The 6,425-nt window shown below is 32.9% G+C and overlaps 1 non-coding gene across 1 annotated transcript; it reads right to left on the bottom strand.

Moving 5' to 3' along the window:
• Nucleotides 1-436: 436 nt before the first annotated feature.
• LOC131856173 (U5 spliceosomal RNA) lies at nucleotides 437-555 on the bottom strand. The gene has a single exon (XR_009358319.1). It is a non-coding gene; the product is annotated as a U5 spliceosomal RNA (small nuclear RNA).
• Nucleotides 556-6,425: the final 5,870 nt, after the last annotated feature.

Genomic DNA, 6,425 nt, shown 5'->3' with positions numbered 1-6,425 from the left:
AAAATGTATGATTTGTTGGGTGCTTGTTTTAGGCGGCCTCATAATTTTTTGTCATGTAATTGTTTGAATCAAATTTAAAATTCTCTCAATTTCCTCAATTGATTTGTTATTTCATTAATTCCTAAGTTGATTGGTTTGGTGAATGCTTTCCTTTCCTTTCAACATCAGTTGAAAGAGAAATGGAATAGTGGCCTTACAACATGTTTGTAGTGGTTCAACTAGACATAAAAGGTACCATAAAATGTTAACTTAATCGTGTTTTAGTAGGCACATGTGATCTTAGGAATTGTATGTAATTCTCTATGATGCGACAAACTTGACTCAAACACTAACGACCTCATCACCAAAAACCCTTTGCTAATCATTAAATTCTAACAGTGTTTGAAATTTTATTTTATAAAATCACCTGAATTGTTTTGGTTTTGGTATTATGGGCTTCCTCTAAGTAGTAGAGAAAGCCTCTAAAAATTGGCGTATGCCGCTTTAGGTGGCCAAGACACGGTATTCTTTAGTAAAAGGCGAAAGAATAGTTCGCTCTGCCTTGACCACGCAGCTCCGTGAAATTTTCATTAAACACGTTGGATGTTATATATCATCTCCATTCATCTTTTGATACTCAAACCAACGAATGTGGGAGTAAAAGTCAGAAACTGCAAATGGCATTTCTCAAAGCTGCGAGATTGACAACAAGAAATCGAATACAACGGAGCGTGTTCAACATTTCGATTCTATCTGCTTACAGAATGCCTCCCTCCAGTTTTTCTATGTATTCTAACAGTTTTGCTCCTGCGGGGATAATCAAAAATCTATTCTAACACTTTTCAAGGCTTTTTTCATAAGCCCCTTTTTGGCTACCGTTTTTGTTTGTTATCAAACTGAAATAAAATACTGAAATGCTGGGAGAGAAGGAAGTTTAGTGGATGGGAACATTACTAGTACTTAGCATCATCATCACTTGGATTACTTAGAAGATCTGATATAAAATTAGACGCTTTCTAAATCAAAACGTACTCCTAAAATTAGACGCTTTCTTTAGCAGAACCTACTCACTAGCGTTCACAAGATGGGCACTCATCTTGTGAAAAAATGAGCTATATATTTAGTCAATAATATAGAATAACCGATTGTACCAATTTGATCCCACATCATTTGTACTTTTATACAAGGCAACAAACAATAAACGGAATTGCTAACGTTATTGTCGGGGCAGTGAGGAATGTTACGCATTAGGAGACTTTGAGTTCACTCCATCATCCAGACTTAAGGGAAGCTGATATATTGTGTACCTGAGCCCTATATGATGTTTTTACAGTTAAAAAATTTGACTAAAATACATATGATCTTAAGTCATTGTTGAAATTGGCATCTAAGTGATATTGATTTTAAAATCTATAAAGTAGCACCCTCCAAATACAATTGTGATACTAATAATTTATTTGCCATTTTGACTGCTAATAAAGTCAGTTGCATTTTGAATTTATTGTTTGTACCTTCCTTCAATCTTTTAGTTCTTATTGCCAAAATATGTATGTTCCAATCTCTTGTCACAAAGCCTACATCTAAAGGACTCGAATTCCCTCTTGACACCCATCGAAGTTGACTTTCACCCATCCTACATCTAGTTTCATCCAATCAACTTCCTTCCTCTTAGAATCCAAATCAAGCTCGAGAGACCCATTAACATGCCAATGTTTATAATATATTATAATTATTAATATTATTTTATTGAAGTTATAGTATAGCTAATATTACAAAAATATAATTCTACAATAACAATAATTCAAAATTATAATAATTAAGAATTACAACAAATGTTTTTATGACAATACTATAAAGATAAGTACTTGCCACTACGTGACACTTATTTTATCATGTTATTGTAAGGACTAGTGATCTCATTTCTCATTTCTCACTTCTATAAATAAGTTGTCATTTTTTTAAAACTCGTGGAAAATTTTAAGTTCCGAGGGGGAAAGAAAACCATGACAGAGTTTTCGACAGAGATCAAATTAGTATCTTGTCTTGATTAAGTTGTTGTTCTACCATGGACATCTTCTTCAACCCTTATCCAACAAAAATTCTATGTAAAGATTTTTTTACAATTTCTTAGAATATATATGTATTATTAATTGATAAACTATATTATGTAGGAACTTGTGATCGAAGAGTTGTCTCACGCCTGTAAACAATTTCTCTCACATCTGAAATAAATTTTAGGTAATCGATTGTAAACATTTTTTCTACAATCATGTGGGAACTTGTGACCGGAAAGTTGTGTCATGCCTGTCAACAATTTCTCTCACTTCTGAAAACAAATTTTCAGTTCAATTTTTTGTAAACGGCCACAAATCACATAAACTCAAATTCAAATAAAATTTTAATGCTCAAGCTGAGTGGACTGGATGCTATGTACAGTGTGAAGAAGTGCCCTAATAAATAGAATTAATTATAATTAAATGCTACAAGTTGTGTTGTGCATCGCCTTAGTTACACCGCCCCCAACAAGCCTTTTATAGGCAACATGTTGAAAACTAAATAGAGTGAACAGAGAGTCTAAAGAATATGTGGACAACAGATAGGCCTTGTGAGGGCAGTTCATTTATGGTACTCCCCTCCATCAAGGGAGATCCCATTACAACTCAAATTAAAAGGAGACACCAGGCTTGGCTTGACCATTCGTAGAATAGAAGAAGTTGAAAGTAGATGAGATAAAATAAAAATAGATACAGTCTATGTATGCTCAAATTACATACACTCTCATTTATACAGAGTTTCCAGCCAAGAAGAATACTTGTCGATTACAAAAAAATGAAGGTTCATAACTGATTTGCTATACATGGACAGGAAATAAATATTTGCCTAAGGAGTCTAACTAAAGTTTAGAAAACGTGGAAAATCTTAACAAGTTAATTTCATGCTAACAACAAGTATGGAGGGGACATGAGAAATAGTCTAGGAAACAACATTTGTAACATGCAGTTCATTTTTAATTGACTGCGTTAATGTAGGAGAAATTACTGATTAGTAACATTATCCCTTAATTTCTTCTACTAATAGCTTCAACATCTATTATTCCCAAATTTTCTCATAAACACTCAAAGTATTCCCTAGGTAATGCCTTCGTGAAAATATCACATAATTGATCTTCAAATCTAAAGAATTTAAGATAGATTTCACCATTGTTGACTATCTCTTTGATGAAGTGATATCTTGTATCAATGTACATGCTCTTTCGGTGAAAAACGTGATTTTTTGATAGTGCAATTGTTGATTTCTTGTCACAAAATACTCGTGTTCGCTTCTCTTGTGCTTGCAATAGATCCTTCTAATTCTCCTCATCTAGATTGTTTGGCATGTTGCTAATGTGGCTGCTACGTACTCAACTTCAGCCAATGAAAGTGTCACTATGGCTTGCTCCTTTGATTCCCATGAGATTGTGCCTATTCCACAACGAAAGAAATATCCGGAAGTACTCTTCCTATCGTCAATATTACCTATAAAATCATTATCAGTATAACCAATTTCATTAGTTTTGGAATATAGAATTCCATATCCTCGTGTACCTGCAACATATCTGAGTATCATTTTTCCAACTTTCTAATGAGAGCCTTGAGGTGAATCCATAAACCTTGAAATCAAACAAACACCACACAAGATGTTTGTGCTTGTAGCTGAGAGATACATTAGACTTCCAACAAGCTTCTTGAACAAAGTTGGATCAACAATTGACCCCTTCTCCTGTCTGCTAATTTTTGTTTCTGTCGCAACTCGAGTTGGTGCTGATTTACTATTCAATGTTTTGAATTTTTTAATACATCCTTGGCATAATTAGATTGACAAATAAAAATTTCATTATCAAATTGAACAACTTCAATGCCTAAGAAATATTTCATCAAACCAAAATCTGTCATTTTAAATTCTTTCATCATTGCTATCTTAAACATATCTACAGATAAATTACTCGTAAAAATTAAATCATCAACATATAGCCAAACAATCAAAACATGATTTTACTGATTCATTTTTATATATAATGTAGGCTCACTACTACTTTTATTGAATCCTTCACTCAACATATATGAATCAATTTGACTATATCGAGACCTAAGTGCCTGTTTCAAACCATAGAGTGTCATTTTCAATTTAGACACTTACTTTCATTCCAATATACCTCATAACCAAGTGGTTGTTGAACATAAACATCTTCTTCAAGAAAACCATTCAACAAAGTTGATTTCACATCCATTTCAAAAAAATTCCAATTATTTTGTGTAGCTATTGTCAAAACCATTTGAATTGTATCTAGGCTAGAAACTGGAGCAAATATTTCATTATAGTCTACACCATAGTGTTGTGCAAAATATCTTGCTCCTAATCTAGCCTTATGCTTATCAATTTCACCTTCTGCATTAAAATTGGTTTTATAAACCCATTTGACATCAATGTTATCCTTAAGGTAGATCCACAAGCCCCCATATCTGATTTATTTCAATAAAATCAATTTCTTCATCCATGAATTTGATCCAATATTCCTCCTCAAGTACTTCAAAACACATAGGATCATGAGAGAAAAAAGAAAAATTTGAGCAAAAATCCCAAAAAAATTCTCCTTTTTCATATATCTCTTTCAAACTTCTCATTTTCTTATCTTTTAATATGGAACATGTAGGATTTGACTCATTACCTGTACTTTTGAAGTGGGATTCTCTCCATGACTTGATGATTGACCTTGCACAAAATTTCTAGGTGGAGTGCTTGCTCCTACTTGATTTGATTGATCACCTTTCTCTTTGTGTTCTTCTTCACTATTTGGTATTGGTGCTCCACTTGTGACTACTCTATCAACATTTCCATCTCATATTTTTTCCTCCTTAAAAATTACATCCCTACAAAAAATCATTTTCTTTTAAACTAGGTTATATAATCTGTAAGCTTTTTATTGCTCACTATAACCAATCAAAATATATTTTTCACTCTTATCATCCAACTTTCTCGTTAATTCAACTAGCACTAAAACATATGCAACACCTCCAAAGATTCTAAAATGAAATATAAAATGTTTCTTACCACTCCATGCTTCTTGTGGGACTCTGTCTTTAACACTCTTTGTAAGACTTCTATTTGGAATGTATACTGCACATGCTACTCCTTCAACCCAAAAGTAATTAGACAAGTTTTTATCCTTTAGCATACTCCTTTCCATCTCCATTATGGTTCTTTTTTTCCTCTCGGCTACACCATTTTGCTATGGTGTGTACCTTGTTGTTAATTGTTTCTTAATTCCATGATCTCTACAAAAATCTGAAAGTTCATTAGAATTGTATTAACCATCCCTATCAGATTTGAGTACCTTGATGAGGAGTCTACTTTGTTTTTCTACCATTGATTTGAACTCCTTAAATTTATTGAAAGTATGAAGACTTCTCCTTGAGAAAGTATATCCAAGTTTTCTTGCTAAAATCATCAATAAATGTAAAAAAATATAGACTTCCTCCTAATGATGGAGTTTGCATTGGACTACATATGTTAGTGTTAACTAACTCCAAAGGCACTCTTGCTCTATTTGAACTTCCTACTGGAAAATATTTCTCCATGTTGTTTTTCTATTATACAAATTTCACAAGAATTAGCAGGTTGCATGTGATGGGTGGAAAACCTTTTACCATATTCTTCTTTTGCAATAAACTCAAGCCATCAAAATTAAGGTGTCCATACCTCAAATGTCAGATCCATGTCTGGTCTAAGATTTATGCCTTGAAATTAGCTTCCTTTGTTCCTTGAATACCATCAATCTATATGGGGGACATCCAGTTCCTTGTCATCTAAACCTTGGCAATGAACCTATCACTTGGATTTCTATCTAAGATTCTACAAACATCATTGTTAAAGGGAACTTTGTACCCTTTTCTAGTTAATTTTCCAACAATTTTCCAACACACATTAGATTATGTTTTAATCCAGGCACATAGTAAACATTAGGAATATACCTTTTTTCTCCATTTTTAATTAATACATGTATAACACCTTTCCCCATTACAAATACTACACTATCATTAGGCCACTGTGTCTTTTGCTTGGGTCAATGAATCCAAAACAAGTGCATAATGAAAGGACCTCGTATTTATTTGAACAAGAAAAATGTATTTATTTGAACAAGAAAAATGTATGATTTGTTGGGTGCTTGATGTTTGCAGTGGTTCAACTAGACATAAAGGGTACCATAAAATGATACATAAAGGGTACAATAAAATGATCGTGTTTTAGTGGACACGTGATCTTAAGAATTGTATGTAATTCTCTATCATGCTCAACACTAACGACCTCATAACCAAAACCCTTTGCTAATCATTAAATTCTAACGGTGTTTGAAATTTATTTTATAAAATCATCTGAATTGTTTTGGTTTTGGTTTTGGTATTATGGGC

This window comes from Cryptomeria japonica, chromosome 6 (genome assembly GCF_030272615.1).
Source record: "Cryptomeria japonica chromosome 6, Sugi_1.0, whole genome shotgun sequence".
Classification (NCBI taxonomy): Eukaryota; Viridiplantae; Streptophyta; class Pinopsida; order Cupressales; family Cupressaceae; genus Cryptomeria; species Cryptomeria japonica.
Note: the sequence above shows the minus strand (reverse complement) of the source record. Positions and strands in the feature narration are given on the sequence as shown.